At 50.5% G+C, this 8,959-nt stretch overlaps 1 long non-coding RNA gene and 1 other non-coding gene across 2 annotated transcripts; both read right to left on the bottom strand.

Moving 5' to 3' along the window:
• Nucleotides 1–3,382: 3,382 nt before the first annotated feature.
• Nucleotides 3,383–7,030, bottom strand: LOC132250280 (uncharacterized). Its single transcript, XR_009461946.1, has 2 exons — nt 6,920–7,030; nt 3,383–3,862 (listed from the first exon to the last, which is right to left on the bottom strand). It is a non-coding gene; the product is annotated as an uncharacterized LOC132250280 (long non-coding RNA).
• A 1,093-nt stretch (nt 7,031–8,123) lies between these two features.
• LOC132247916 (U2 spliceosomal RNA) lies at nt 8,124–8,312 on the bottom strand. The gene has a single exon (XR_009459312.1). It is a non-coding gene; the product is annotated as a U2 spliceosomal RNA (small nuclear RNA).
• Nucleotides 8,313–8,959: the final 647 nt, after the last annotated feature.

The raw sequence follows: 8,959 nt of genomic DNA, 5'->3' as shown, positions 1-8,959 counted from the left end.
CTGGCCGTACTGGCGCATTGCAAATACTTTGCATAGGCACAAGCACTCCTTGTTCTAAGAGACTATCTATAGTAGTTCTAATGCCTTCCTCTGCTGCCGCTGGGTATTTATACTGTCTTTGAGGAGGGGGAATCTTTTCCTTCAATCAAAACTTCAGCATTTATTTTTCCACACTCTGCCTTATGTTTAGTCTACACACTGGGAAATTCCTGTACCCATGGATCACTAATGGAGGTTAGGGTGGCAGTAGGTGCCTTTATGGTAGCACAACGATGCACAGCAGAGACTTCTGCAGGTCCTCCTTTTAACTCCCTTAACACCCCATTAGCTAGATCTACAGTTAGCTGAAATGCCTGGAGGAAAGGAACTCCTAGGATTCCCTTCTCATTTCCCTCATGAGCACAGCACTCTACTTTTCCTTGCAATCTGTCAATTTGCAAGGGAACATCCTGCCAGACAGGAGCTTCCTGAATTTCTCCCCCATATCCGCTGAGCTGAACATGTTTCATGGTGGGTCTCCATCCAGAGATCCACCGGGGACTTAGAATATTTACCGAGGATCCAGTATCCACTAGCAATTGGGCTAACATCCCTGGGTTCCCCACTGTAGCCCTCACAGTGCGTCTCCCCCATGCATCACACTGAAGTCTTGTGACCAGTTGGGGAGGCCTGAGGAGAACCGGGCACCCCTATTGATCAGCAGACTCCCTCTGGAGCCTCCACTCAGGAGAGGAGGCAGGGGTCTGGCGCTGACAGGGAGCGGGCACATGGGATGCACTCTGTACTGGGGCAGTGGGCTGAGGAGGTGCTCCCTGCATTAACTCTGCTTTCCACATGGCTTGAGATAAAGCATTAATCAGGACACTAATGGGCTGACCATCATATTTTCCCATATCTTCCCCTAAATTCACTAGCTCTTTCCAAATCATTCTCCTAAGGGTCTCTTTGGGCTGTCATTGCCCAGGGTTGTGAGGCAAAGGGGGATTAGAACTGGGAGGGCGACTGGCAGAGTGAGGACTATTATTTGCAGAGGTGATAGCCTGCACAGGCTCTGAAGTAATCTTTTTGCCTGCTTGTCTCTCTAAAACACCAGTCTCTCGCAGCAAATCTCCTGCTTGTTTGATTTCTGCCACTAGTTCATTCCATTTTATGTGTTCTAAATCCACAACCCCATGGTCATTTTCATCTGGGAATTTAACCCTGCATAGGTGCTCTGTATTAATTCAAGTCCCTGATAATGGAAAGTGATGACTCCATTCTGTTCTGTCTGGGGCAATGAATCAGAGAGAGCTGCTAGCATTTTCTTTCGGATCAGGTAAGATTCTGGGGCTTCTCCTGGCTTCTGCTCTTCCATTACATACAATTTCTTAAGGGAAGAAGCAGGCAGTAATATTTTAAGAGCACTTATCATCCATTCCTGGGGTCCAGGAGCAGTTCGCTCCCAAGAATTTATGCCCATGTCTACAGCATCTGCATCACAAGGAGAAGCACATAACTGAGCTACTTGAGTTAAGTCTGTGCCATCAGCAGAGGGGTACATTTGCCAAACCTGAGCCAGCCATGCAATAGCAGTGTCTCAGTTCAGTGGCCCCAGTCTCTCAGCAATAGCCTTGGCTTGCCTGGGAGACCATCTCACTATGTCAGTGACTATTTCCGTTGTGGGAAGATCATCTCCTGCAACTAGGCGTTTAACCTCCTTTGTGGAAACGGGCAACATTATGCACATAGGGCCAATCGGGGTTGAATGGGCTCTTGGGGACTGCTTCAGGGAGTGCCTCCATTTTCCCAGGGGACTCAAAATCACAATCCTCTCTCAACCTTACAGCTGCTATCATTCCCTTATGGACACTAAGTTGGGCATGCAATTTACTGATCTCTCCCTCACACTTCTGATGGCTTGCTGCTGTCTTTGCTGCCTTGTTTTCCTCTGCCAGGAAACGAGTTGCTGCTCTCACTTCTTCTAACAATACATTTGTGTGCGCTAATTCTTTCTTATACAGCTCTAATGTCTTGCTTACCTTGTCTCTGTCTTCCTGCATATCTCTAAGTAACGTTACCAGTTTAAGCTTTTCTGCTACAAAAATCACACCCGTTTATCTCACAATCTTTCAAACGCTGTTGTAACTGTTCTTTTTCAAGCTCCATCTCAATTATTTCCAAACATGCATAAAACAATGCCCAGGCAGCAGCTTCATCTTTTGCACTACTACATGGCTTAAGAATGGTGCAATACTGTTCAAAACTCAAACCTGCCTTAGTCAGGGGATTCTCACCCTTGAAGCACCCTTTTTCCCAGGGACATTTTCCCTTCTTCATTACCCATCTCTCTAACCTGCAGGGTTTCTCCTGCTTCAAACCGGCAGCTAAAGGAGTTTTACCAGACATCTCCATTTCCCTTATCACACTAATGATCACTATCAAGAAGCCTCTTTTACACAGTCACTTAGATTCCACACTGCCACAGTATTACTCCACAATCCTAGTTCTAAAGTACAACTCTTAACTCTACAGCATGGTCTTAAAGTTATTCCAGCACAGTTCTTAACTTAAAAGTTACAGGAGGTCTATGAGAGAGGGACCTAGCTGAAGGAGCTTGGTCTGATAAGAAAGAAAAGAGAAAAAAGGAAAAGAAAAAGGAAAGTAAAGCTTTCAGGTAGGTGCCTCAGTTTACCACTCTGCAGCAACTACTCAACAATTACCATGTGATTAGGGTCACATGCTGCCAGCTATCTCCACCAATTTTGTTACCAGATTTGCCCATTACTTTGGGGTGTGCTCATTTATTAGGGATAGTTTCTAGGGTCTTGGTGATTCTGTCAATGTGCTGCTTGTGTTACTATACGGAGCTGTATCTCTCCCTTCTGCAAGCTCTCACCCCCAATGGAGCTATCTTGCAGGACTCCATCTCAATGGGGCTGGGTTCCTCCAGTCACCAAATCAGTCATACACACAAACACACACAAATTAACGTGACACGCCTGACCGGGCCAGGTTGATATGCATGGACAGGCTGACACCCTCATATGCCCAGAATCAGTTCATCAGAGCAACGATGATGTGTCTGACAACGAACTGCAGTCAGACACAAGCACACAGGTGAACAGAATCCCTCTGAATCCGGCTGGGTTCAGCTGACACCCTCATGGGCTAGCATTCAGTTCATAAGGGCACGTCTGAGTCAAACTGGGTCAATCAGCCTGTACAAGCTGATCCCCTTATGTGTTTCCAAATCAGCACATCCCAATCTTTGGCCTCTTGATGAGCAGACCCCACAGTAATTTTGGCCTTCACAGGGATCTTTAGCTTAGGTAAAAGAAGTGTTGCTGCAGAGTATGGGAGGAAAGGGAAGCAGAGAAGTAAAAATACACCCAGTTACTACCAGTTTGACTATAAAAGTTATTTATTGCTAAGCATATGAAATATATAATGGTACTAGTAGTAATAGATATGCAAAAGAAAAACACACACAAACAATTACAGTACTACCCTGGTTTCACTAAGTATTTGGGGAAACTTAGCTCAAGCTTAACTATGACACTTCAGGTTCAGAAGTTTATGCCTAGAGAGAAAAGAGAGAGAGCGAGCACTGGTATCTCACCAGTCCAAGGTACTCAGGCTGCAAAGCTGACAGGCACAGTCCTTGAAGGGAGATGTTCTTGGGACGCTGGAAGAACACATCAACAGAGGATGGTGTCAGCGCAGGAGTTTTTCTTCTTTCTTTCTTCTTGAAGCACGCACACCTTTTTTTTTTTTTTTTTTTTTTTTTTTTTTTTTTTTATACAGACTTTTATACCCTCAGTTCAGCTGCTTCAAGCATTCTCAATAGTGTAAATCATTGTCTCTTCTTTTGACAAGGGGTTATCTGTTTTGGAACATGTCAAGAAAATGACTGATAATAATCAGGAAACACAAGGTTAGGGAGTAACCAAATACTTGGGAGCCAGCTTGAAATTGCTATGGGTAGCAGATATACTGATGGGATCTCTCATGGTTTCTTCAGAAACAATAGATAGCTTGCAGCATCAGGATTTTGGATTTTTACTTGTGCACAAGCCTCAGCTTAGCATGACTTTTCCAGATCTTACTATAGTCTTTTAACAGACTTAAAGCAATTATTGGGGTGTTCATAACCTTTTGTGGAGAGGACTCCCACCAGTCGTCTCGGGAAAAGTATGACAAGACCTGTGATTAGGGCTCCAACGGGCTGGACGCTGTGATGAACCCTTAGCCATTGTTCAAACGTTGCCCATGCCCCCTCTGACTTGGTCTCTTGCCTCAGCATTCCCTAACCCGGCAACTGAGTTTTAGTCAATCAAGTTTAAATAGGCCTCCCATAATGGGACCGGGGAATGTATGGCCTGAGATGCCTATTAAACTTGGGGGGGGGGGGGTGTCTGAGGGCGGGGGGAGGAGCTCTTAGTAAATCCAGATTAGAACTGGTCTGATAAATGCTGAGCTGGGTGTGTGTGTGAAGATGGGTTGATTAACATTTCGAGCACAGATTCCCCATCATGCAGTGCTCCCCTGTTTCTCTGGTCCCAGAATTCACTACAGTCTCTGCTTTAGTCTTTCTGTTCTCCATCTCTCATGTAAATGAATCATCATCTGGTTCCATCTCGGATGCAAATGAGACCTAGGGCAGTTGGTTCACTCTTGTCACCCTTATCTGGAGGGTCTTATGTGTGTCTCTCACTGCATCCTAATCAGTTTCATTTATGTAGGGGGGTGGGGGGGGTGAGTCAGACAGACTGCATCCTGTGCCAGGGTTGCCCAAGAACACAGCTGAGACATAACAACCTGCTCCCCTTCCCAAATGTCCTTCGAACCCTCCTCCCGTATCCAATTTCTTAACCACCTCCCCGTGCTGTCCATTGTTCCCCACCTCCCCGACACCTCCCTCCCTATCCCCCTCTTCAATAATACAATTATAATCCCCAACAAATACCTTGTTCCCTCCCCATCCCCCACATATCCCCAGCTTCCAGAAAAATCCCCTGTGCTCAGCCCTCACTGCAGGTGCATACACATTAAAAATCCCCACCTCCACCCCCACCTTCAGGTGCTGCAAGAAACCCTCAACTAGCGTTTCTATTGCCAACACCCTCACCTGTGCCTCCTTAAGTAAAACACCCACCCCCGCTGTCCTATTCCCTTCTGCCCCCGCCCACCAAGATTGCCCCTTCTCCCATTGTTTCCTTAAAAACCTATAATTCCCCTCCCACCCTATCCCACACTCCTGCATGCAAATTATATCTGCTGAAATCGTTTTCAAACACTTCCCCTCCATCTCCCACCTCTTCCTCATCAAAAGGCTCCTCATGTTTAACGAGGCCACCCTCAACATCATTTCCAAAACGTTCAAAAGAAAAGTAACACCCTTATCCCCTTACCCCTCCACCCCACTCCCACTCTCTAACTCACTCTGACCCTTCCGCCACAGACGGAATCCCTTGTCTCCATATTCCCGTAGTCGCCACCAAACCCTCCACCGCCCCAGGGCTCAAAAATCCCACCCTCTCCTCCCCCTCCCCTGTTCTGTCTCTTCCCCCTTCCACCTTCTCCTTCTGTTTCCCTTCCCCCTTCCTCCCCTCCCTCTTTCCCCAACTCTCCAGGTTCGTCCACTCCCACTCCCACTCTTTTCTTACCCCCTTCCCCACTCCCCGCCCCCCGCTGCTTCTTCCTTTTCTTTAAACCCCCCTCCTGCCCTTGCTCCAGGGCTTCCATTCCTTCTGCCCAATCTCCCCCCTTGGGCTTTTCCGCTCCCCCTAATCACTCCACCATCCCTCTCAGTTGTTTCAAAGCCTCACCCCTCACCTTCTCTCTCTCCCTTTGGTTCTTCTCCCTTCCCTTCCCCCTCCACTTCTTCCTCTGAAAGCCCCAGCACTGCTTCTTCAATCCCTTGTTGACCCCCCTCCCCCTCAGGTGTCTCCTCTACAAATGATCTCCTCCTCCTCCACCCGCACCTCCAGCTGTTCCTCATTCCCTCCTCCCTCCGCTCCCCTCTCTTTCTCCCCGTCTCCACCCACCCATACTCTGTTTGCATAGGAGTACGGGCACTCCCGCTGAATGCAACCCTCCTGCCTACACCCGGTGCACACCAGTTTTTCTGTACAGAACTGTGCTCTGTGCCCCATTCCCCTACTCCGAAAACGAACTGTTAATGAACAAAATGCAGCCAAGTGCCCCCCCAACCCACACCTGGTACACACCTTCGACTGGTCATGGTACATAACATACCCCCTGCAAGGCCCAATTTGAACCACAGGCAACAAATGCCTCAGACCCCCAGGGTTCCCCACCTCTTCATGTAATAAAACTTGTGCCCTCCACAACCCCGTCCAGACCCTCCATCCGTCAAAAACCCTCTCCACATTCAGCACATGCTGCACCTTTCCCTCCAGCCAATCCACCACATCCCCTTCCTCCAAAACATCAGTGTACAACTTAATAAACAACACCCACTCCCGTGCTTTCTGGCCCACTTCAAAATTTAGCCCCTCCAACTCCCCGCGCTCCACAGCTGCCTTATATGCTTCCCAAAAAGCAGAGTAGGCCTTGCAGTTCCAAAAGGACACGTGCCACTCCTTGAAATTATCAAATGACACCACACAACTCAAGTCCACAGGCTCCACCTTCAGTGTGGCAAACAGTACCCGCGCCATAAAGTCCGCCCGGCTCAAAGTCTTTGAGCTGTTAAACCCCTTTCTAGCCAAAGTCACTTTGACCCTCCGTCTTATGTCCCTCCTCCGGTCTCCATCTTCCTGCTCCGGCCCAGAAGGTACCGCCGTCCACGCCACCATCTCCTGCCCACGAGCCTCCTGCCGTCCGCCCTCTTCGGGGGTCTTCCTCCTCCCCCCCGCACTCTCCCGGCTGGTCCTTCCCACAAAGCTCCATCCCTCCTCCGCCGCCATCCACTCACCTCCGTCTCTGCTCCGCTCACCTCCTCCCGTCTCCCGACTTCTCTGCCCACTCTTGCCTGGATCTTGCTCTCTTTGCCTCCGCTCCGCTCCCGTCTGCTCCACCAACTCCATTGCCACCGCCACCTCCATCATCGCCCTCGCCATCCCTGCTCTCCTCCCAGCGCCTGGCCTCCCGAGGCCCGACCAGGCAGTGGCCGGACCTGCGCCTGACCGCCAAACTGATCTGAGCCTTCAAGGGGCTGAGAAACGATAATCCACCCAGGGCTGGAGGGGGAGCGGACCCCCCGGGGCCAGCAGCCTGGGTTTTCCCTGCAAGCAGGGCTGGGAGTGGACCCAGCGGTGTGGCGACTGACTGACCAGCTGGCTGGCTCTCCTGCAGGAAAGCCACCATGTGGGCGGGGGCTGGCAGATGTGTGCCGCTCCTTCCTCGACTCGACTCCTTGCTTCAGTCAGTGTGCCCGGGTTTCTAGCATCTTTTTAATCCTCTTCCAGGTGGTCCGTCCTGTGGCAGCGTGGTGACTGGTCGACTGGCTGGCTCTCCTGTGGGAAAGCCACTGTGTGGGGAGGCCGGGGCTGCCAGGTCAGGTGGGTGCCGCTCCTTCCTCGACTCCACCTTGTCCTCAACTTGACTCCTTGCTTCAGTTTGCCCAGGTCTCAGTCTACTGCCTTCGTTCAACTGGACTGGACTGGCCTGGCTCGCACCCCACTGCTGTGTCTGGTCGTCAACAACGACAACACTCGATGAAGGCACTGTCTGGTCTTAAGGGGCCTTGCGGGCCGAGCCAGGGAGCAAGGGGGGGAATGGGGGGGGGAAGGCTGCAAGGCCTGCCAGTAGCGGGGAAGGCCCCAGCCCCCCAGCCTCCCCGGCCCTCTGGGTGCCGCCACCCGGGCCATGGCAGGCCACCTGCAGCATGGGCCAGCTCCCAGCCCGTGTCCCCTGCCCACCCGGGCCCGGGCCTCACGGCCTCCCGCCACTGCCGGCGGGGTAGGCCCGCCAGCAATGCCGCCCGGCAGGCCGGGGGGGCGGGTGGGAGCGTGCCCACCCGCACCCCTGCTGGCCTCCCGGCTTGCTGCCCAGCGGCTCTTTGCATAGGGTTCACCCCCAACCCCCACCCGGGGTTGGCCTGGGGTCACCAGCTCCAGGAGGCCCATGCCGCTGCTGCTTTTGGAACCGACAGAGGAGAAAGGCGCTCCCCCGGAAGGAGAGCCGGCACCGGACCCCGAGGCACTGCAATACCGGGCCGATGAGCGGAGGCACTGGAGCAAGCTCTGAGGCCCGCTCCCAGCACCAAAAATGCGTTTAATGCGTCAGTCCTCATAAATTGAGGACGTATCAGCAATTAAACTGATAAGAACAGATTTTTTTTTTTTATCATCAAGTACCAAAAATATTTGAAAACTTTCAACACAAACAACAAGATCTCCAAACTTTTCTGATTCAAAATACAACCTATACATTAAACCCCGTAACATAACATTCCTTTCAAGACAACCAAAACACATTACTTCCCCCCCAAACCACCAAAATAAAACACTTCAACATATCCCTCCCACCTTTGCCACCACCAATTCAACCTCTTTTACATTTCAATCACTCCCTCTTTCAGTATTTAACACAAAATCATAATATATACATTCCCTTTTAGATTCCCATTTTCCTCCTTCCCCTTATCCCAACTCTCCCTCCTTCTACTCAAATAACCTCCTCCGCTCAATCCCCTCCCACTCCCCTTCCCCTCTCTCTGTAATACCCCAACTCCGCATTCAACAAATAAATACTCTCGCGACGTAAAATAAAGCCCCTTTTGCACTAACAAACACCTCACCTTCCATACTGCCACCCGTGTACAAAGTAACAAAACCCTAATTTCCCATTCCCTCTCCTTGTGGTTCACTAACCCATACCAAGCCCCCTCAAAGTTAACGAAAGCGCCCCACCCTACCGTTCTACAAAACCTACTCACCCTCTGCCATACCCTTTGTGCAAAACTACATTCCCATAAAACATGAAGAAAAAAAATCGCCTCCTCCCTCGTGCA

The sequence above is a fragment of the Alligator mississippiensis genome, chromosome 1 (assembly GCF_030867095.1).
Source record: "Alligator mississippiensis isolate rAllMis1 chromosome 1, rAllMis1, whole genome shotgun sequence".
NCBI lineage: Eukaryota > Metazoa > Chordata > Crocodylia > Alligatoridae > Alligator > Alligator mississippiensis.
Note: the sequence above shows the minus strand (reverse complement) of the source record. Positions and strands in the feature narration are given on the sequence as shown.